Source organism: Ictidomys tridecemlineatus, chromosome 5 (assembly GCF_052094955.1).
Source record: "Ictidomys tridecemlineatus isolate mIctTri1 chromosome 5, mIctTri1.hap1, whole genome shotgun sequence".
Taxonomy (NCBI): domain Eukaryota; kingdom Metazoa; phylum Chordata; class Mammalia; order Rodentia; family Sciuridae; genus Ictidomys; species Ictidomys tridecemlineatus.
Window position 1 is genome coordinate 152,913,484 of NC_135481.1, and position 24,496 is coordinate 152,937,979.

The window sequence follows — 24,496 nt, forward strand, 5'->3', positions numbered from 1 at the left end:
GAGGATGGAGAAGTTAGAAATGGTATTTACCAGGAGAATGGAGGTGCTTTCGAGGGTGGCAGAAGCCTGGATGCCACCCTCAGAACCAGTGAGGCTGACCACAGGTGCCTAGTCATGCATGGTCAGTTTTCAGCTGGCTACAATGGGGTTGGTTCTTGGAGGCTGGATGAAACCTGCTTTGTCTGTTCCAGGCACTGTGTCACTGTGTTCCCCGGCATGCGGGAAGCTCAGTGCCTCTATGGAGTTTCCCTGGGCTGCAGAGATCTGTCTATCTCAAGGTCATGCCCTTGTTGGGGACTGTCTGAGCCCCCCCTGGTTCATGACAGTGCATCTCTGACTCATTGCAACCCCAGAGGCTCCTGCTTGCAGAATGCTATCTTACTTAATCCTCAGTAATTTATCTGCAATTAGTGGGATGGATGATCACCATAAAAGTTATATTTAAATGGGGTTTTGATGATTAGGTAGGAATTTTTATTGTTGGAGAAAAAAGAGACAGGTGAAGGCAGAGGGAACAACGTGAGCAAAGATGTGGCATGCAGGTGTCATGGTGCTCCTTCCAAGGGCAATCGTGGTATTCCGTGTGGCTAGCTCTGGGAACTGGCCTGTCAGCACCCATCATGTTATCCTGAGTCTTTGAATTAATTGTAGAGCTTCTTGATCCTAGAAAGGTTCACTTGAGGGTGGAACAAATGATAGTTTTGAGAGGAAATAGTTCTGTAGTCATCAGCAGGGCCATGTGTTCAGTGGCTACTCAGGTCTCACCCTGCAGATGGATGTGTGACCTATGACTGGCAGGGAGAACCTAGGGCTGAGGTTCTCAGATTGTGTGCACCACCTGCTCTGCAGAGATCCCACATGAGCCTTGGCCTTTGGACTGGGATTTCCTATCTAGGGACCATCAGGGGTAATATGTCCTCCAGGGATTTGGAATTGGGACTCTGGGAAGTAGCTAGAAGAAGCTGATCCCAGAGGACACAGAGGAGAAGGTACAGAGCAGGGAGCTCTGGGTGCCAGGGTCTGGTGCCACCTTAGTACAGGGACTCAGGGGCTGGTAGGTGCCAAGAGAGAAACTTCCTATTCTTCTTCCTCTTTATATCTTTCTGAACAAAGTTAGGATTTATTTTCTGTTTTTAAGGATGCAAGTCATTACATTTAGGGCACTCAGGACAATCCAGATTAACCTTCCTATCTCAAGGTGCTTAATTGCACCTACAAATTCCCTTTTGCCCTGTGAGTTGACATTTTCTTAGACTTCAAGGTTAGGACTTGTACATCTCTGTGAGCCACTGGGCCTGCCCCACCTGTTTCTGAGCTGAGATCTCTGCCCTTTACGGAGAGCTGCTGACACCTCTCAGGGCATCATTTCCAGGCCACTTAACCTCATTTTCATCCTCCAGAAGGGGCTAGCACTGAGTCTCCAGAATAGACCTGGAGATGCATATTGGAGTACATGTGGCATATGGGGACAGGGGAGAGATTCTAGTGAGAAAAGTAATAAACTAAAGGACCATGCAGGACAAGGAACTCTGATCCACAGCCTGCAGCCACCAGCCTAGGAGGCCAGACACCATCGCTACAGCCACCAGTTCAATGGTCAGGCTCTGTAGATAGCCACCAATTTCCTTTACTTTTTTTCATTTTAAAGTTAGAAGAGAAAGCCACCTTGCCTGGGACTATTCTTATAGGATGCCCACTTATGGTAGTCTCCTTCAGTTTTCCTGGCTAGTCACCTCCAATCAGGGCACTTCTGGAGCCCTCCTTCCCAGCCTGAAGCTTTCCTGCAAACTTGGCCTTGTGAATCTCTGCCCAAAGCCCTTGATGGTGGCTTACTGTCTGGCCACAGTGTACTCAGAATTGGCCTGTTCTTCTTTGTGTAGTTTTTGTTTTTTTCCCACACTTGAAAGAAGAGGGGAAGGGAGATGAATCAGGATTGGCAGTCTGAGCAGGGTAGACTAGGATCAAGTTATGACTGTGGGCAGCTGGGGTTTAGCAAACCCAGAGCCTTGGAGCTGGCTCACAAAGGTGAGGAAGGAACTGGGCCAAGGGTGGAAGGTGATAGCTCTGGCCTGACCCATCTGCAGGCAAGAATGGCAGAGACAGCACTTACAGAGGCCCCTCCATTAGTAGTCCTATAGCCCAGTGATGAGGCACTGGGATGTGGGCATGGCCAGATGAACACCCGGCTTAGGGCATGGGCACTTTTCCTAGTGGAGATCTTGGTTCTCATAGTAGCTGTGCATCAGGATAGAGCATCCAACTTAACAAAAATGCAGATTCTTAGTTCTTCCCCATCACCCTCCCATTCTGAAGGTCTAAGCGTGGAGCCTGGAAATGAGCATTTGAAAGTCTTTCCAGGGGACCAGCTAGCCGTGTGTGCACTGCCACCTGATACATCTGTCTTGCGCTTTTTATCTGCCTTCCCTCCACTGTCTGCTCTTTGTTTTTCATAGAATGACTGCTGATTTAAATTTATGAAGATGGCATTTCTGCCTCAATCCCCTTTTGCCTCATTTGTTACCAGCCACTTATTATCACCATGTTAATTAAGTGCCCAGGTGTGTCTTCCCGCAGGCGGCTGTAACTCTCAGGTGTCATTCACTTGGCTTGATGCTGACATGGAACGGTGGATAAATATATTTTACTGCTTTTCTTTATGGTGTTAGCTTCCGTAGCTTTTGAATAAAAATTTCCAGATTGCAATTTTAGGGGCACAGTTGGTTTTACTAGAGCAAATTCCCTATTTTCATAAATAAATTTAGGGTGAATTTCACTTCTTCCCTCACCTTTGTCCTGTCTTGAGCAACCTTCTGTAGTTCTGAGTTGATTTGCTGTGAGTATTCACCCAACCTCAGGGCTGCTTGGATGGGTGGAGTATTCACTCTAGTGTGATATCTGATACCTCCAGTCCAGGATCAGAAGGGATGCTCATCTGATTTAGTTCTTCATTTGAATTACTCCCATAACATTTTATCAGAAATTTTCAGAAAAGTTGGAATATTATTCAGGAAACACATTGTCACTCTGCTAGATCCTACAAGTGACTTTTACATTTGCTTGAGCACTTATCCATCCACGAATATGTTTTATTGATCCATGACTCTGCCCGACAACTGCTTGGCCTCTGTTTAAACTCCTTCAGAGATGGAGAATTCACTACCTGATCCAGTTTCCCATTATATCTACTCTAGTTTTTTCTGGGCTCCTTTGTGCTAGGGGTCCTAGCTGTGATTTCAAAAGGAATCTAGACTCTGTTGTTCCTGTTGTGCATCAGAACCTTATGGAGGGCTTGTTACTGCCCAGGGGCAGGGTCCCACACCTGGCAGGTATCTGAGCATGTACCTTTCTGATCTGTGAAGTTGATGTTGCCTATCCAGGACCCCACTTTGAGAGGGGTTTAAGCTTACAGTTTCTTGGGGTTATAGTTATCCCTAAAAATAACTGTAAGACTTCAAGTGATAGAGTCTTGGGCCTCTTTGGAAAAAGTCTGGACACATGCTCTGGCCACAGTGTTTACTTGTGAGGGAGATTATGCCAGCCACTCTCCAGGTAGCCTCGGGTGTCTGGTTGCTGTCTCTGGGCAGTCACTTTGTGGAGGTAATTGCCTGTTTTTAGAAATACTGAGGTGTTGGAAGAAATCAAACACATGCTTGGAAGTAGGTTGGCAAAGCAAAATTCTGCAAAAGAGTATACTTCTGCAGAATGGTACACCCCAAAGGGAATGTAGTGAGCAAGCACACCTGGGTGGCAGGCTGCCAGTTTTTGTCCCTAACAAAGCACTAGTTCTTGCTCCTGATAGGAAGAGCTTTGGGGTGTAAATCTATTAAATTAGCTTATTTAAATTGGATAGGGCATGGAAAAGGGCTATAGTTGTGATTGGATACCTGTTAGGGAATTTAAAAATGGCTCCACTCTGACCACATGGTTTCCTTACTTAAGATGACTCCATTATACACATGAAATTTAAGTTATAGGAAACCTGCTTGTGTTGCAGAATAGGTTTAACTTTGATAAAAAATAAAATATAAATCTTACGCCATGTTCTGAGTATTTCCCTCTCAGGTGGCATCTCTTTGGAGTCTGGCTCAGGTCACCCAGCCACTCTGTGACTTTCCCTTCTACTTCCTGGTCATCAAGAGATGGGATTCTGGCTAATTTCCCAGAGAAAAGTGTTATCATTAGAATTTGTTGTACCATCGCATCTAGTAAACTTTCTTTGCTCAATTTATTTCATCCCTGCCTAAAGCTAAAATATTTTGTTAAAAAAAAAAAAGTGAACATTTTTGCCTTTTTCTGCAGTTGGAGGAACACTGAATTTCGCAGTCTGCTTTTGCAAATTAAGTCATTATAGAAAGAGTGAACCTCTATTAGTTGTGGGTGGCTTGTTAGTACCTAACTAGTTGTCTAGGCTGGGGGCATGTGTGAATTTCATTAATTTCTCTGTGCTTTGGGATTTGGCTTGAACTCAGTGGTCCTTCTCGAATGAACTCTTGTAAAAGCTTTAATTAACTCTTGCCAGTGTCAATTTGTTTTGTTGTTTTTCACAGCCTGCAGACTTCCCCTGGTGACCAATTTACTTGGATGTTTCCAGGCTGTCAAAGGAAGGCTGGCACCATGTGCTGTGCTGTCAGATAGGTGTGGTTGCTTTATGGGCTCTGGCTCAAGGCCATTCCTCTCCATCAGAAGAGATGTGGGCTGCTCTTTCATGGGGAGAACCTCAAAGTTTTCATCAGAACCTGCTAGATCAGAAGTGAAGGGACTGAGCTTGGAGATACAATATTGGCTGTGGCTTTGAGGGCACAGATATGGAGTCTGCAGACCCCAGATCACTGTTTGGAAGCTGTGGGGACTGAGCAGAAATACTGCCCCAGAGAGGGCAGCCCAGGGCATATTCATGGGCCACTAATGGATACTGGGCTGCTGACTCCCATTGTTGGGTCAGGGTCTGTGTCTGCCTGAACTCATGGGGTTGGAGCAAGAAAAGGGATTTTCTGTCTTGTGCCTCCATCCATCGCAGGGAGAAAACACTTCACCCTGCAACCCTTGCACATGTCACCTGTTTGCATTCCTACTTCTCTGTCTCCCTGTTTGAAGTCACCAGCTTCAAGAACCAGGGAGAACCAGGAGCTGGTAGGTAAATACCCCCTCCTTTCTGCAGGACACTCTGTGGGTTATGACCTCCATGATCTCAGAGCCTCCTTCAGGATGGAGTCAGTGGCCCAGTGGAGTCATCTCCCCACCAAAGACCTTTCCTTCTGGTCTTTGGGAACAAAGAAAGATAAAGGTTTTGGGGTGAATAGGGGTAAGGCATGGAGGGACCTAAGGATCTGGAGAAAATGAGAAAGAGAAAGAGAAATTCATTAAACCCAAACTTGTGCACATAGTATTCAAAATCTAGGTCATAACTCTGGCCAGGGAAGCACCTGGGGCCAGGAAGCACCTGGGGTCAGGAAGCACCTGGCAGGTAGTCACTGCACAGAGGAATGAAATGGCAGCTCCAAAAGGCTGAAGGGTCCAGGTCTGTAGGTAGGTGCACCTTGGCTCACCCTGGCTTCCCTTTAACTCTGAATCCAAATGGATTCAAATATGGCCTTTGAGGCTGGCTTGTTTCCAGTGAGATAAAATTCAGATACAGTGTATGGGAATATGTAAATCAATGGAATGTAACTGATGTGATTCTGCAATCGTATACCGGGTAAAAATGGGAGTTCATAACCCACTTGAATCAAAGTGTGAAATATGATATGTCAAGAACTATGTAATGTTTTGAACAACCACCACCAACAAAAAAATCTACACTGTGAAGTAAAAGATCCCAGGAGTACATTGGTTCATTCATTAAGGCCATGGATAGAGCTTTAATTCCTTCTTTTGTATTGCTGCCTAATATTTCACAGAATGATAATAGCATACTTTATCTAATCATTTCTCTTTTTAAAGATTTGTCTCTGTTTACTTTGTTGGGTATTCAGGTTCTTCCCGGTTTTATGCTGCCTCTAGCTATACTGAAAGCTAGCCTGCCTGTGAGCCACACTCACAGATCTTTGAATTCTTGATTCCCTGTGGGATAAATTCCCAGTGTGAGTGGGTTGGAGTGTGTGCATTTTGAAACTCAAAGGCTGTTGAGATTTCTTCCCCCCAGGCTGTAGGACTTCATGGTTCCAGCCCACCCTAGAGGACCGAGAGTATCTGCCCCAGGTATTTCTTGGCCCTGGTGTCCTCGTTAGCTTTTTTTTCAGCCTGATGGTGGTAAAAGTCTTACATATCTTTTCCTGTTAACTCCTCTTAAAAACTAATTTGTAAAATTGTCTACATGATTTTTTTTTCTGCCTAGAAATATTTTTTTCCTTCCATAACACCCAGCCTCGCTTTCTTCTGCACAGCATTCTCGCTTGCTCTTTACCTTGCCATTTCTTGAAGGACGTGTTTCAAGCATTTGTCAAGCAATTTCCTGGTAGATCCTGGCTTCCCACTTGGTTATTTGTTTTTTTATATTTTCAGAGAATTCTGACTCTTTCCACACGTATTTTCCTCACATCTTCAGGCCCTGTTTGGAGGTGCTGTGAGCTCTGCTTGCGAATTCCCTGGGAGGTCAGAGCATTAGGTGGGTTTCTAGACAAGATTTCCTTCACAGCTGACTTCAGGGGGAATCTCTTCATTTTGTAACTGTGTCCAGTGTTCTGGACATGGTCTATTTTTACAGAACAGAGCTGTTATGTATTGAATATGAGGTGTCTCCCCAAAGCTCCTGTGTTAATGCGGGAATGTTTGCAGGTGAAATGATCGGACTCAGAGAGCTGTGACTTAATCAGTCCATCCTAGTTTGAGTGGACTGACTCGGTGGTAAGTAGGTGGTGGGGCATGGCTTGAGGTGGTGTGTCCTGGAAGCTTCTTGTTCCTTGTGACCCCTCCCCGTTAGCTCTCTTAGCTTCCTGGATGCCAAAGGGGGAGCAGGTTCTCTCTGCCACACCCTTCCCTCATGATGTTCTGCCTTACCTTGGGCCCCGAGCAGTAGAATCAGCCATCTACGGACGGAGACTTCTGGAACTATGAGCTCTAAGTAAACGTTTCCTCCTCTCAGTTGTCTTGTCAGGTATTCTGGTTGCAGCAATGCAAAGCTGAATAAAACAGGAGCCCAGCTGGGTTCAAGTGCATCCTGATTGAACCTGAACCTCCCTCTGCAATGACTCTAGCTGGTTTCCTTTTTTTTTTCATTTTAAAATGTTTTATTTTTGTTTGATGTACAATAGTTGTCCATATTTATGGGGTACTGGGTGATGGTCAAGTCAGGGTATTTAGTGTCTCTATCACTTCAAACATTTCTCATTTCTTTGTGGAGATGTAACAGGGGTCCACTTTATCCTTTAAATATAAAAGTTGCTGCTCAACCACTGGTAACTTATTTTAAAAGACATTTTTCCCCTCCCTTTCCCCCTTGTTAACTGCAGGGGAAAGAAGATGAACATTTTTCCTATCCTAAGCTGAATTACCTATCCTTCCACTCACTGCCTGTAAGAATATAGAAACTCCAGACCTGGAAATTAGAATATCTTTCTCAAGGATAACTTGAACATTCATTATATTTACTAATAATGATGCTTGGAAAACAGCCCCAGTATCCTCCCTTTCTAAAAGCCCTCTGTTTTCCTTGGCAGTTAGAATCTGTTTCTGAGATGTGAATCTGCTATGTTTCTAATTTGCTAGTAAATCAATAAAACTTCTTTTTCCATTTACTTTAGACCTTGTCTTCATTGGCATTGGGGGACAAGGATGGAGCTTTTGGTATTAGTGAGAACACTAAAAGATCAAATTTAAAAATGAGCAAAGGACACGAATAGACGTTTCTCAATAGAAGACAGGCACAAGGTCTGTTGGTATATGGAAAATTCAACCTCACTAATAATCAGGGAAGCGCAAGTCTAAACCATAATGAGATGTCACCTCATCCTAATTAGAATGGCTACTATGAAGAAGACAAAATATAACCAATGCTCAGGTCTGTGTGGAGAAATGGGAAGCCTTAGACATGGTTGGTAGGTAGGCGTATAAACTGGTACAGCCATGATGGGAAACAGCAGGGAGCTTTCTCAAAAAGTTAAAAATATAACCATCATATTATCCAGCTATCCCACTACTATGTAGATATCCAAAGCAAATGAAATTAGTATGTTAAAGAGACATCTGCTCGTCCATGTTTATTGCAGCACTGTCCACGGTAGCCAAGAAATGGAAAAAATCTAAGCGTTCAACAACTGATGAACAGATAGAAAAAAATTGAAATGGCGTTTCCTAAAAAATGAAAAACAGAACTGCCATATGACCCAGTTATTCCACTACACTACTGCATATACATCCCAAGGAAATTAGGTGAGCTGATTTTGGAGTGCGTCTTTTCATGGGTGGGTTGTCAGGGAAGCCAGTGTTCCTGTCCTCTCTGGGATGAGCACCCCACCTCATCATCATTATATCTTATCCTTTAACAGTAGAGATTGCCCTTGCCCCACAAAGGAAGAGCTGTCTCCTCCGATGATCCTAAGTAGGACATTCATGGTGGGGTCCATGCTTCTTGTCCAGAGGAAGAGAAACAAATAGAACATGAGCCGAACTGCAGATCGTGGCTTGGGACAGAAGTCCAGGCCCTTCTGAGCTCCTTTTGAAAGTTATCAACTGCGATAAGCTTTCTGAAGAGACCAGTGTTGGAAAACTGCAGGGACAATTAAGCCATACAAGTGCTTTTTGAAGAGTGGAAACCTGATGGGCACAGTGGCACATGCCTGTAATCCCATCTACTCAGGAGGCTAAGGCAGGAGGGTTGCAAGTTCGAGGCTAGTCAGGCAACTTAGTGAGACCCTGTCTCAAAATGAAAAATAAAAAAAGGGCTGAGGATGTAGATCATGCTTTGGGTTCAATTTCCATTAAATCCCCTGCCCATCAAAGAGTAGAAAAATGCATAACAAGGGCTTGGGCCCTTATCATGGCTGTCCTGTAGGTGTCACATAAAGAAGCTGAGGGGAAGTTCACATGTCTCAGCAGTGTTTCTCCTTAGATCCCTGGCCTGTGTACTTCTCTCCTTCCCTGCTGTGAGCCCTGGAGGAGCTGTTCCCTTTGACCTCCTGCCTCCCAGCCTCTAAGTCTAGTGCAATTCATGTGGGGACATATGGCTGTTGGGTTCCTGGGGAGGTATTGGTGTCTTCTGGGGAAAAAATCCAACATCTCTTTGCCCTTTAGAAGGGAAAGGCTCTCCCAAGAAAATCTCACACAAGGTGGGGGGGTGTCTGCTTGTAACTCTTGTGAATGGACCCAGATGTGACCCACAACACACACACAATCACACACAATGGCACATTAGTTGTATTTTAAAAAGGATGAGATAATGCTATTTGCCACAAAGTGAGTGGACCTGGAGGACTTTCTGCTAAGTGGAATAAACCACACAAAAAGATATATATTGCAAACATGGAATCTTAAAAAAATCAACATACATAAAGAATAAAACAAGGTAGGGAGATGAAGGCCAATGGATACAAAGTACCAAATCTATAAGGTGAGTGAGTCAAAGACCTAATGTACAGCATGAGGATTATGGTTAACATAGTGGGTTATGTTCAGGATTTGTATTAAATGAATAGATTGTAGATGCTCTTGCTACACTTGGGGAAAATGGGGAATGTTTTAGTTTTCTATTACTGTGACCAAAACCTGGAAAGAACAACACAGAGGAAGAAAAGTTTATTTGAGGCTAATAAACTTTTCAGAGGTCTCAGTCCATGGTCAGCCAAGTCCATAGCTCTGAGCCTGAGGTGAGGCGGGACATCATGGCAGAAAAGCAGGGTAGAAGAAAACAGTTCAGGACATGACAGTCAGAAGGCAGAGAGAGTGCTGCTCATCAGGGATAGAAAATAGACCCTGAAGGCATGCCCCAGCGGTCCACCTTCTCCAGCCACTCCCATCTGCCTGCAGATATTGCCCAGTTAATCCTTATCTGTGGATTAATGCACTCATTAGATTAGAACTCTCATAACCCAATCATTTCACCTTTAAACTTTCTTGCACTATCTTACCCATGAATTTTATGAGGACACTTCATATCTAAACCAGAATTTTGCACCCCTGGCTCCAAAAAGCTCTTGCCCATCTCATAGTACAAAATACATTTAGTCCATTTTCAAGAGTCCCCATAGTCTTAACAGTTCTAGCATTATCCAAAAGTTCAAGTTCAAATTCTCCTCTGAGACTCAAGGCAAACTTTCAGTGTGAGCCCCATAAAAATCAAAAGCAAGTTTCATACATCCAATATATAATAGCACAAAATAAACATTTCGATTCCACAAGGGAGAAATAGAAAGAAGGGTGGGACAAAAGCAATACAGAAATCCAGCTGAGCAAACAAGTCCTGTAGCTCCATGTTCAGCATCCAGGGCACATGGCATTGTAATGTTCTCTCTAAAGGGCTTTGTTAACTGGTAGACCAATGGTACAGAACAGAGGACACAGAGACTAACCCACAAAATTACAAATATCTTATATTAGACAAAGGTGCCAAAAACATGTATTGGAGAAAAGATAGCTTCTTCAACAAACGATGCTGGGAAAACTGGAAACCCATATGCAACAAAATGAAATTGAATCCCTATCTCTCATCATGCACAAAACTCAACTCAAAGTGGATCAAGTCCTAGGAATTAAACCAGAGACTGTGCGTCTAATAGAAGAAAAAGTAGGCCCTAATCTTCATCATGTGGGATTAGGCCCAGATTCCTTAATAAGACTCCTATAGCACAAGAATTAAAAACAAGAATCAATAAATGGGATGTATTCAAACCAAAAAGTTTCTTCTCAGCAAAAGAAACAATCTGTGAGGTGAACAGAGAGCCTACATTCTGGGAGCAAATTTTTACCCCTCACACATCAGATAGAGCATTAATCTCTAGAGTATATAAAGAACTAAAAAAGCTAAGCACCAAAACAAACAACAAATAAATAAACAAACAAACAACTAACCCAATCAATAAATGGGCCAAGTACTTGAACAGACACTTCTCAGAAAAGGATATACAATAAATTAACAAATATATGAAAAAATGCTCAGCATCTTTAGCAATCAGAGAAATGAAAATCAAAACTATTCTAAGATTTCATCTCACTCTAGTCAGAATGGCAGTTATTATGAAGACAAACAACAATAAGTGTTGGTGAGGATGTGGGGGAAAAGGTACACTTTTACATTGCTGGTGGGACTGCAAAGTGGTGCAGCCAATATGGAAAGCAGTATGGAGATTCCTTGGAAAATTGGGACTGGAACCACAATTTGATTCAGCTATCCTTCTCCTCAGTCTATAACCCAAAGACTTAAAAACAGCATACGGCAGGGACACAGACACATCAATGTTTATAGCAGCGCAATTCACAATAGCTAAACTGTGGATGCCTTTCAGTGAATGAATGGATAAAACGAATGTGGCATATATACACAATGGACTATTACTCAGCAATAAAAGAGAATAAAATCATGATATTTGCAGGTAAATGGATGGCATTGGAGAAGATAATGCTAAGTGAAGTTAGCCAATTCCCCACCAAAAATAAATGCCAAATGTTTTCTCTTATATGAGGAGGCTAACTCATAGTGGTGTAGGGAGGGAGAGCATGGGAGGAATAGATAAATACTAGATAGGGCAGAGGGGTGGGAAGGAAAGGGAGTGGGCAGGTGATTAGCTAGGATGGTGAAATGTGATGGTCATCATTATCCAAAGTACATGTATGAAGACTCAAATTGGTGTCAACACACTTTATATATGACCAGGGATATGAAAAATTTTGCTGTGTAAGTGTAATAAGAATTTTAATGCATTCCGCTGTCATTTACTTTTTTTTTTTTTGCAACATGCATAAGGGGATTTTTATTGAAGAGGATCCTAATTCAGTGCACTAAGGCTCTAGGTTCACTCAGGAAGGGAAAACAGCCCAGAGCCCAGAGCAGAGGTCAAGCAGAGCTTAAGTACACTTTTTGGGGAGGGCGGGGGGGCTTTGCATTCATCAGAACAAATCATCATGAGGCGCGGGAAAATTGAACAACAACTCTGAGACATCATTAGTACATTCATTGGCGGGAACAGGCTTGGCAGGGGTGATTGGTCACTTCTAAGTGGGGTACACATTCAAACTGATTGGTTTTAGGGCCTAAAGTTCTACGTGACAAACTACACAGAGTCCCAGGTTATTAGACAACCAGGGAGTCAGTGGGAATATTTACTGGGCAGTTCAGGTATTGTCCTAACAGAGGATTTTAATAATACCTGGTCCTTCACTTTTTAACTCAGGCCCTGCAGCTTGGAAACTTTACAATGCCCGGTCTTTTACACTTTAACTCAGGCTTTGCAGCTTAGAATCAGCTTAGAAATTTTACCCTTACAGGTTAGGAGACTTAGAGTCTGGTTACGTAGTTTGGCATTAGTTAATAAGAAAATAGCATATCTTGGGGAAAATAGTAAATCTTGGGAAAATCTGAAAAATGTAAATTAGTGACATATTTTATTAATGATTCTGTACTTTTAATAATTATATAACTGAAGATCATATCCTGGAAAAATAATGTTACATTTTTTGTACCCCCAAGTATGGTTAAGGAAATGTCATGTGTTGGCAAAGTTTTAAATTATATAATCAATGACGTATTCTGAATCTATAATGATGTGAAAAATTGTAATTAAAGATGACCCAGAGAAAGCTGCATCAGCTCTCTCTCTGGAGATTGCTCCAACGGAACGACTCCTGTCTCATCCTTTTGCCGACGCCACTCATCCTTCAGGACTCCCTGGACCCTGCTAGGGCAGGATCCCGGCATATAGCTCCTGCCCAAATACCTCACATGCATTCCAGATGCCTGTACATGAATGTTTGCTTGATACTTAAATGTTTAATATGTATTTCAATGGTAATAAAGCTAAAACGGTTCTGTCCTTCCATCTTCCCTGTCTCAGGAAATGTCAGCACTGTCTAACCAGATGGTCAAGCCCAAATCCTGAAGAATCATGTGATTTCTCCCTTCCTTTACCCCTTATTGCTAATGTTTAAACAAGCCATGTTAGATTTATCCATGAAAGGGCTATCACCTTTTCCTGGAACCATAACACCAGTGACTTTCTAACCAAGCCCCTTTTCTACCCTCCAAAGTGTAGCCAGAGTGAGTTATTTGAAAGGTTAAGTCAGATCATGCTAGACTTAAAGACTCTAATGACTCCCCATCACTCTTAGGATACAATTTGAACTTCTATCACCTAGAAGGCTTTGCATGATCTACTTCCTGCTTCCTGCTCTGGGCTGCTACAATTGTTCCCTTCCATCATTCTGCTTAAGCCACCATATTCTTTCTTTCTGTCAAACACACCGCTGTCATTTACTTTTAAAAATCAATTGAAAAAAGGGAGGCTTTGTTAGGTCAGTTTGAGGTGGCTAAGGGAACAAAGCACCGGACAACCTGTGCCTGCAAAAGAACAACCAACAACAGTGATGATGCCTCATAACCACCTGTGAAACACAAGGTCTCCTGACCAATCCTGGAAGGACACTGATCTCAGCAAGATCCCCCCACCAACCCCAGGGGGACAAGGGACTCTAAAAACCTCTTTCCTATTCCAAGCCCTCTCTTCCTGCCCTAAGCCCCATCAAATTCCAATCCCCGCTGAGCCTGGGTGGATTCCTCTGACCGCTCTGTTGTATTGGAGGGTCTCGATCCGGAGCAGATCTCAATAAAGCCTTGTTCAGATGCTTTTAATCTGCCTCCTTTTGATCATTGGTGCCTGACCTTACAGGCTTGTGTAACTTTGTCCCTATGGCCTTGCTATTTGCAACCCACATGGCCTCCCTCTTGATTTTTTTTTTTTCTGCTGAATTCAATTCTTGCAGCTTTCTTTGGCAGATGTCCCATGTTACTGGCATCTCTTAATATTGGGAGTCTTCACTGTAGCTTTGACTTCCTTCTCACCTTCATGTGTTGCTCTCTCAGGGGCTTCTTGTAGGTATTCTGACCCAGCTACACTTTGCCTGGCCTCCTAGGCCTTCCTTTGAAATCTTGGTGGAAACTCCCATAACCCCCTAACTTTAGCATCCCGAATTCCTACAGAACCAGCACCACATGACTGATGCCAAGGTTTGCCACCATCTTGAGCAGTAGCCAAACCTCTTGGGACCATGACTACTGCAGCCTCTTAGTGCACGGGTGGCTGAGCATGGGGAAAAAACTTCCTAGCTAACCCCCCCACCCCCACCCCATGGAAGCAGGGTGCCCCCATGGTCTCTCCTCAAAAGAATTTTTACTTTTACACCCATCATCATGAGATGGGTGTGGTCTTGCCAGTTCCCGAGATGCCCTCAAACCATCTTTCCTATTGTCTCTGTGTAAAGTGTTTATCATTTCCTTAGTGACTGTAATGTCTTTAACAACCACAACTTCCTCAATCTCAGTTCATTAGAATCATCTTTTTTACTTCTTAATGCAAATCTCTGTTTTCAGGTCTCCATGACCCCTGAGAGAAGATGGTTCCTTTCACTAAAGCAGGAGGAGGGCCAGAAATGGGGAGGAACAGAAACAGGCAGCCAGAAAGGCAAAGAGACAAGAACCAGCCACTGAACTGAAAAATTCCATTGACCCTTTGCATCAGCACAATGTTCAGAGATCATCAGCTCATGGGTTCAGAGATCCTAGTCCATATATGGGATTTCACAGCTCTGGGCTCGAGGTGAGGCAGGACATCATGGAAGGAGGGCATGACAAGGAAGGCTTTCAGGAAGCAGAGAGCACTCTGATTACCGGAGACAAATTATAAACCCAAAGATACGTCCCCATTGACCCACCTCCTCCAGCCACTCCCAATCTGCCTACAGCTACCACCCAGTTAACTCATATCAGTAGATTAATGCACAGATTAAGTTAAAGCTCTCATGATCCTATCATTTCACCTCTAAACTTTCTTGCATTGTCTTACACATGAGCTTTTGAGGAACTTCTCATATCTAAACCATAATAGATAACGCTGGGGGATGATAAATATGTTCATTTGTTCCACTTGTGTAATAATTTTACTCATATATATCTTAATACATCACGGTCTCTGCCTTAAATATATACAATAATATTTATTTAAAAATAATTGAATAAAGTAATCTCTGGAAGGCAACTTATTCGTTCAGCCCATGCATAATTTTTCATAATGTTAAATGCCTGTGCTGGACATCCTGTGTCCAGCTCTTTGTGTGCATCTTGGGTGGTTGGTTTTCAATCAGACACGCATGATGCATAAGAATAGGCACTGCTGTGCTTTCAAGTTGGAGGACTGGGATCTAAGACCTTTACACAATAAGCCACATTCACAAACCAGTTCTGTAAGATTTGATTGATGTCACTGTTGTGAAGGGGATGCAATGATAAAGAGACACCCCCCGTGACTCTCAGTGTGGAGTAGTGGCTTGTTATCTCAGGGAGCAGCAGTCCTTCTGTCTTTATCTGGGCAGTTATGTCCCTGCTTGAGTCGTCAAGGGGGACTGTAACATCAATCCCCTCTGAGCCTAGTACATGGAATAGCTGAGGTGCTGGGTGCTGGGTGCTGGGGACTTGATCAGGGCCTTGATCTCAGTCTGACTCTTGCTTCTACCAGGCCTACGGAGCTCAATGAGGAGGTAGGGGTTCCTGGTTATACCTTTGGAAGACAAAGCCTTCCCACATACCTTGTGCTGATGCAAAAGGTCCGTAGAATTTTTCAGTTCAGTGGCTGTTTCTTGTCTCTTTGCCTTTCTGGCTGCCTGTTTCTGTCCCTCCCCATTTCTGGCCCTCCTCCTCCTTTACTGAAAGGAACCATCTTCTCTCAGGGGGTCATGGAGACCTGAAAACAGAGATTTGCATTCAGAAGTAAAAAGATGATCTACTGCCCTCTAACTGGCCGCCCCTTACTCAGTAGCCTGAGACAGGACGCATCACTGTCTTTTCCTCCCTCTCCCAACCGTGGAGTCTGCTGGGCTCAGGGTGCAAGTCTAACTCTATGTCCTTCCCGGCCTCTCTTGCACTGCAGCCCTATGAGCCTGGCCTGTATCTACTTCCTCTACTGTGTGGTCTGTCTCTCTGTGTGGTTTCTCTATGTGGTGTCTCCAGCATGAGGCTTCAGAATTTCCTAAGAGGGGTCACAGAGGTGCCTGGCCATTCCCAATCTGACTCATAGGTCACCCAGTGGTAGCCACAGCATTGTTTCTGCCAGGCAGTCACCATGCCTGCCAGGTGACAGAAGGGACAGCCTGTTCAGAGCCAGCACAGCATTTTTCTAGGTGCACTTTTTCTTCAGAAACCTTTAGAGAGTCTTTAGAGCCATTTAATAATTGGGAACCTGGAAGGAAACCATGGCATTTCCAGAAAAAAAAGGCCTCACTCTCATATAAGAGTGTCTGTGAGTCATTTTTCAGTCAGCATTTCCCCATGTACCATACTGAATGTTTCTCTGATCCCCTGCTGACATCTGCTTGATATCCCTGGTCTCCATGAGCAGACAACTACCTCTTCAGCCAATATCTGTCTTGGATTGTGCTTGGCTGGATGCATCTGAAGAAGAGTGGGGAACCATGTTGCAAGCTGGCTCCACTTGCTTCTGCAAAGGGAGACAGCGTGATCAGACTTTGAGGTGGAAGTGAAGGCTGTGGACAGGAGAGAGAAAATAGATGATTGAGCACACTTTATATGGAACAGCCATGACTCTAAGAGGGATTGAGAGAGAGGATATGGGGTTTGATGGGGCACCCAGGCACTTTCTGGATGGGAAGTTGGACATGAAATATAAAATTATCTTGTCTTGAAATGTAAGTTCTGTTTCTCCAAATCTTTAGTAGGGTCAGCTGTGGAGAAAGAGACTTGGGGAGTGTGTGTGTATGTGTGTATGTGTGTGTGCGTGTGTGCGTGTATGTGTGTGTGTGTGTGTGTGTGTGTGTGTGTGACTGTGAGCATAAGGTGGTCATCTAGATGCAAACAAACTTGGTAACTTGGAGACAAGAGGATTCAAGGAGCTGAGCACAGTCAGCAGGTGTCAGGCCCTGAGCTGGAGGGTACTGGAAGTCTCTGGTTCTTGTGGAAACTGCCCAGGGACCAGGGTGTTGCTGAGGGCTACACTGTGGTCAGGGGGCCTATCATCCCCTGTCTACTCAACCTTCTCTGTTGCTGGCTTTGCCCTGGTCCCTGACCTACAGGAGATACACATGGTCAGAGGGCAAGTAGCTCAGGCCCACTGTGTGTTTCTGCTTTCTTCACTTCTGTGTCTACTCCCAGCACACCTGGAAGCTGGAGACTGGAGTTGCCCTGTGGACTCTGGGGTTTTGTTCTCACAGTGCTACCTTGTGGCCCTCCCAGGTGGAGGCTGCTGGTCTTATCCCCTCTGTAACATCAGGACATGGCCCGCCTGTCTCTCTTTTTGCACTTGTAGTGATAGTTTCAGGCCTTCAGAGGAATCTAAAGTTAGTTCATTTCCCCAAGAGTCCAGATACTCCTGGTCGACATGCTGTCAAGTTCAAATCACCGCAGTAACCCAAACCAGTCATCCCAGGCATGTGTGGGGTATGACAACTGGTGGCATGTGTCATTTAGATGTTTGGGTGTTATATTGATTTCCCAGTTATTTGTCAGTTTTGAAAGTCCTTGGGCTGGTGGCATTTAAACCAGGAGTAAAGTCCTAGTCTGGAGGTGACCCGGCGGAGGGGGGCATGTTCTCACTTGCAGGTAGGATTCACATATTTTTTTCTTCCCACAGACCCTGGCTGGGGGACAGCAGGTGTGAGTCCCACAAAATGAAGCATGGGGGAAGAGGTTAGGAAGATTATGTGGATACCTTCAAGATTGTCCCATTCCATTAGTGTCTATAGGTGATGGATTGGCATTGGATACTGTAGTTGAGGGAAGAATGTTCTTTAAATGAAGTTACTTATTTAAGGTCACATGGGAAGGCATTTAGTCCATGAAGTTACTGAGACAGAATTTTACATTGGCATTTTAAAATTTGTTTTTAACTAATAAATAAAAATATAAAACTGTATATGTTAATCATGTAATAGTTCAATATATGTATACATTTCCTAATATTTAAATTAGGTTAAATAAGTTTATGTCATTTATCAAAAAAAGAGTGCTCTTTATGTATATGTGGTTCCTGTTTGGGTTTTTGTTTTTGTTTTTGGTACTGGTGATTGAATTTAGGAGCACTTAACACCTGAACCACATCCTCAGCCCTTTTTATGTTTTACTTTGAGACAATCTTGCTAAGTTGCTTAGGGCCTCGTCAAACTGCTGAGGTTGGCTTTGCACTTGTGATCCTCTTGTGATCCTCAGCTTCCCAAGCTGCTGAGATTGTAGGCATGCACCACCATGCCTGGCTATGTGGTTTGTTTACTCAGCAGATCTTGAAGCTGAAGGTATGAATGGGACATAAAGACAGGAAGCCAGGCTGAAGGCATATAAATCAATCAGGTTGCTTAAAAGCAGCTCCATGTAAGTTCTCTTAGGGGTTTCCCCACCCAGGCCACTCCAGGAGGAGGGGGACATGGAGGCTCCATCCAGAAACCATCACTTATCTTCTATGGATCTTTCGTTTCTGGCTTTGTAATGTGCAACACGCCTACTTCCTAAAGTCTCTTCTGCCAAGTCTGACTCAGTATCCCACAAATACTGGCTCTTCCCAGGACAATGAGAGACATGCAGGCCACAATTATTGGCTCCATAATAGCAGGATTCTGCTCCAGCTCTAAGGAATGATGAAGTTACTTGAGGAGGGACTCTCGAGAGTGTCAGCATTTCCTAAGGACACTTGAGAGAATACAACATTAAGTCACTCAGCAAAGAGGAACTTCTTGGAAGGGTGGGGTCCCTCCTTCCATAATGCAATGGGGTGCTGAGGGCTGGGAGAATCCTGGGAGCCTCGTGGATTCTCCTAGAAGGTCTCTATCTGCATATTGGTGAAACTCTCTCACTGGTTCCTTCCAAAATCAGGAGACACTGCTGACCACTCTGAATTCCTCAAGTCTCTCCATTCTGTCTCCAGAGACCCACCTTCATCTCTTTTTTTATTATTGTTCCACACAACTCATCAGTGGCCTCAAATAAGCCAGTTACCCATGGACCACTCATCTGTGAATAGGGTGGGTGTTATACGGAGCTACTTGGTCAGAGCGGTGGGGAGTGGACATGTGCTCAGGTCACATAAAGGGAAGGGTGTGGGTAGGCAATGTCTCCAGTCAGGCAGTCAGGAGACAGGAAAGTTAACAATATGGCTTCAAGTCTGGTAGAAACCATTGCCTCCTTGAATGCACAAATAATGTGTTAGGGGAACTTGGAGGCAGAGGGCCGTGGAGAAAACAAGAGAGATGGTGTCCAGCAGTGGTTCTGAGGAACAACTCTGTGGTACTGGCTTTCAGCCTGGGTCTGCAAGTGAGAAGCTGGTGTGGGATGCTCAGAGCTGGAAATCCCAGAGGGTGCATATAGCACACACCTGGATGACAATGTTGGAAAGATGTGGCAGAGTATCTCCAAGGCTGAGCCTATGATAGATGGAGGAAAAGATCCATGCTTCTGAAGATATCCCAGTAAGTCAGAGGAGGATTTCTAAGAGTCCTTCTGGGAAATAGTCAACAACTAGATATTGGCTATTTGGAGGAAGTGTGAAGGAAAGATGGATTGACCAATCCTGACTGCCTTTTAAGTGTCAATTTCTAGTTTCACTATAAGGTCCCAAATAGAGTCAAGAGGGCCGTGTGCCATTCACTCTCTAAAGCCAGGATATAGCTGGTGGTTACAGTCACTGCTGGCCAGAGATTGTTGGAAAGTAGTTACTAGCATGGGAAACAGATATTAGAATGATGTATCTCAACTTTTTATGCTCAAAAACTTACACACAAGTAGAAAGATCTCCTTTTTCAGCTCCAACAATCTTGCCAGTTTCTTTTTATCTCTGCCCCCAGCACCAAACATACAAACGATTTATTTTTTTTCTTGTTGGTGTATTTTGAAGCAAATCTTGGACATTATGTCGCCTTCCAATAGGAAGCACAACATGGTCACCTGAGTCATGGGCTTTGTAACTAGAATCCAAGCATTTCCACATCTGTGGGAATTCCAGAACTCGATGGCCCATTTTCTTTGCCATGATATTTCCAGTGTTTTATGGTCTTTGGATGCCAGAGCCTTTCTTGGTTGGAAGATCTTCCTTTCATGGAACTATAAACAAACTCAATTGCTCTATGCTCAGCCTGGCTTCAGAGTTGCTTTCTGGTTAGTTGGCCAGAGTCCCTCTTACCCAAGGATGACTTCTCAATGTTCTCTAATAGTAAGGAGACCCCTTGGGAGTAGCCATTCTTGGGCCTCATCCTCCTAGATTCTGCTTTGTAGTCTCTCTTTCTGGTGGACACAGAAGGAGGGACAGACCAAAGCACTGTGATGAGTCTTGAGAGTTTACTGGGGTATCTGTGTCCTTCCAGGGAGGAGTAATGATTCCAAGTCAACTCTTAAAATCTCCTTTGGCCAAGAAAGCTGCTTGCATTTTGTATGTCTGTAGATCCTGAATGGGGTCATAACAAACACCATGAATTGAGTACCTACTGTGTGCAGGACCCCTTGTATGTCCTTATGCTCATACACATCCTCATAACATTTCCATCTTATGAGGCAGGTATTCAAATTGATTTTATAGTTAAAATATGGGGAAACCCTGAATAAACCCTCTAACTTTGATGGGTTTTAATGGAGTAATGTCTTATTGATTTTTTAATTTTTTCAGTATTAGGGGTTGAACTCAGGAGTGCTGTACCATGGATCTACATCCACAGTCCTTTCTATTTATTTTAATTTTGAGACACAGTCTCACTAAGTTGCTCAGGATGGTCTTGAACTTATGATCGTCCTGCCTCAGGTTCCGCAGTTGCTAGATTGAAGACATGTGCCATCTTGCCTGGCTTTGACTTAGCTTTAGTTCCTTGCTTTTTTATCACCACGTTCAGAGGTTACTTAGCTAAGCATTGTGCTCCCATTGACTTTGCTATTACTGTCCACACCTCTGATAGAGCTCACCATCACCACAATTGTTTAAGTAGTTTTTCAGGAACTTGGAGGCTGCGTTTGTCTCTCTTATCCCAGACCTATCAAAACCCCTGGCCCTTCACATGGACTCCTCCAGTCATTTGATGGGTGATATTTTGCTGTCAGGAGGCCACAAACTTCACTCTCAGATGACATTAGTGCCACCATTTTCTGAACATGCACCCCTTTGAGAGCCATGAAGTTTGATCATGTCTGAACAGATCACCAATTATTTCACTTTTCCATACCTGCAAATGTGTTTCCCTGGGCCTCAAACTATCCTCCTTTTTTTTTTTTTTAATCTCATAGATAGCCCTAAGCCCTATCCTCTAGGGTGGCAGATTTGAGCCTTCTCAAGTTTGGCCACCTCATGAATGAAACCCTTTCTCTTTTGCAAAACTTGTTGATTCAGGCATTGGCCCACTGAGTGGAGGACAAAATGAGCCTGGTTGTAATAATGAGATAAAGTGGGCATGTAGCTGCCTGAATTTAGCAGTGATGCATGGGTGGGGAAGAGTCTGAATCCAGAGCCTGTGCCGTGTCCACCGTGTGTGCTATCTTCAGCTTTTACCCTGGGAATCATTGGCTCACTGTGTCTTCCTGGTCACATCCACGTGTCTGCACTCTTTGCTAACTCCCCCATCTCTGAAGCAGTTCTAGCACTCAGGGGGATTTGGGTGAGGGCAGAGGGCAAGAGTTGAGCATGCCATAGCTCAAGGGTGGGCATCACTGACTGTCCTGAGTTTCTGTGCCCTGTGGTGTGCTTCACTGGAGTGGAAACCACTTATGTGGCACCTCCCATCACAGGTGCTTCTTGAGGAGGAGCATCTGGTAGACCCTGAGCTCAGAGAGACCTTCCAAAATCTTCCGAGTCCTTGGGATCCATGTGGCTCTGAGAAGAGTGTGACAACTCCCTGCCCTTTCTTCTGCAGTGTGAGAGTACTTCAGCTTTCACTGCCATGACCAGAGCTGGAAATTTTCTAACACCTACTATGTGCAAGTGTTTCTGGTGTACTGACTTGCTTTACCCTCAATGCAGCTATGAGTCTTTATTCTGCTTTACAAGGAGTAGAATGACAGGGCAGCTGAGTTCTGGGAGTTGGGTTGAGGGGACCCCTCATCCTACTACGTGCAGAATGGCTACATGGTCCTGATTCCTGGTCCCATAGTCTCACACTTCTACAACAGGTTATGGGAATTGGGAGTCCAACAGCAGCAAAGAGCCTCAAAGACTAAGAATCCCAAACCTATTATTTCAGAGTCAGAGAGAACCGTTGACTGTGAATCTCAGACTTTAGTATGCATGTGAATCAGGTATGCATCCTATTAAAACAGAGTCCTGCTGGGTGTGGTGGCACACACCTGTAAAATCACAGGGACTCAGGAGGCTGAGGGAGGAGGATCACAAGTTCGAGGCCAGCCTCAGCAACTAATTGAGACTGTCTCAAAATAAAAAAATAAAATAAAATTATTGCTCAGTAGTAAAGCACCTCTGAGTTCAATCCCCAGTACAAACCAAACCAAACAATATCTGGATTATGGGCCCCAACCTAAGGTTCTGATCCAGTGGGTCTGGGGAAGGCCTGTGAATGTGCATTTCTAATCACCTGTAAATCATGCTCCTTCCTGGGATTCAAGGGCTGGTCCTTAGGGATTCTGGTTCAATGGGTGGGGCTGAAAGAATAGCTCCTCCTTTCTCTGACCTGCACTTCACTACCCTGGGCTGTGGCAGCCCAATGTTGCTCTCTGCTGTTCTGTGCATTTGCTTTGAAATTTCAGTTGCTCTGAGATTGGCTGGAGTTGTCTGCAGGTAGAATTCTGGGCACTGGAAATCCCCGTGGGCCTCCCTTCCTCCAAACATTAGGATTCCACTGGCATCTCCCTACCCTGGGGGACTTCCTATGGCCTGCAAGTGATTTTGATTTTGTCCAGAGTTTATGGCTGCTGTCTATGGAAAGGTTGGTTGGGGTGGTAAGAATTTGCTTGATCCTCAGCAGAGGTGGAAACTCTTAGGTTATAGGCTGTTGCTGATGCATCCTTCTTAAACTTATTCTTCACTCCCTACCCCCGTTTTCTCCCCATTCCCCCAGTATCAGCCCACATGCTTCCTCTCCCCCTTATACTCAGATATGCATTTCCAGCAGCACAGAAGGCATACCCTGGCAGTGGTTCTCAAACATGGGCCACATCCAGGGTGACTACATCAAGTGGTCCCAGGTGATTTCCCAGAGGCAAAGGCCAGAACCTTTCCACTAGGAGTCAGAAGTCAGGAGGTCTCTGCTTCTGATGCTATTTGGTAATAAAACTTGGTGTTGTGTCCAAAATCGGGTTCTTGGGGGTGTTTTGCTCCCTGAATGTGCCAAGTCCTAACTATGCAGAAACCCCCAAATGGTCCCACTACCTACTAGACCCTTGTGGGACAACCCAGGTAGAGTTGCTGCTTTCTTCCCCATCTCCACCAGCCTCATAGTTTGCTGGAGTCTGTGATAGTCCCTGCTCACTCCCCTCCCTTCTCCACCTGCTGCTTGATACCCCAATAACATGGATTTTCCTGACCCACAGAAATCTGTGGCTTGAGCCCCAGGGTCAGGGGAGGGGGTTAAAGTCCTCTTGGAGATAGGCCTCTGTTTGCTCAATGCAGCTTTTAGAGCCACCAGGCTGAGAATATAATGAGAATGGAAAAGTGAGCCAGTGCTAGGACAAGAGAGGCAGAAGGTGCCCCCCTGTTTGACTTGGGTCTGAGACGGCGAAGGCCCAGGCTGTTAGAAAGAAGATATCTCAGTAAGGAAGGTGGTGACATTTTGGTGGCCCTCATTAGCTTTGTTGGATTGGACATCTACAAGTCATTATGAGTTGGCCATAGTCTTGCAGGGAATGGTGTTCATGATTCCTGTCACAATTTTGTGGCACTTAGAATTGTGTTGACATTTCTGTCTTGTTGTGGAGCTTCTGCAGGGCTGTGGGTGTTGGTATGGTCCAGTGCCTGCCTCACTCTGATTTGTGGTACAGCATAGTGCAGGCTTCTGATGTGGCCAATGTCCAACCTAGAGGGCTACTCAGAGCATACACAAATGCACCCAGATTCTGAGCCAAGCAGCTCATATTTCAACTTGAAAAGGCAGCAGATGGGCAGCATTGGGGTGGCACTGGTCACTGCCCTCTCAGGAGCTGGTTCTGTGGAGGTTCTGTTGCTCAAAATTCAGTCTTTGTCCCTATTGCCAAACCAATAATGAGGACATGGTTTTATTTTATTAATTTTTTTATTGAATTTTTTAAAAATAAATGACAGTGGAATGCATTAGAATTCTTATTACATATATACAGCACAATTTTTCATATCTCTGGTTATATATAAAGTATGTTGACACCAATTCGTGTCTTCATACATGTACTTTGGATAAT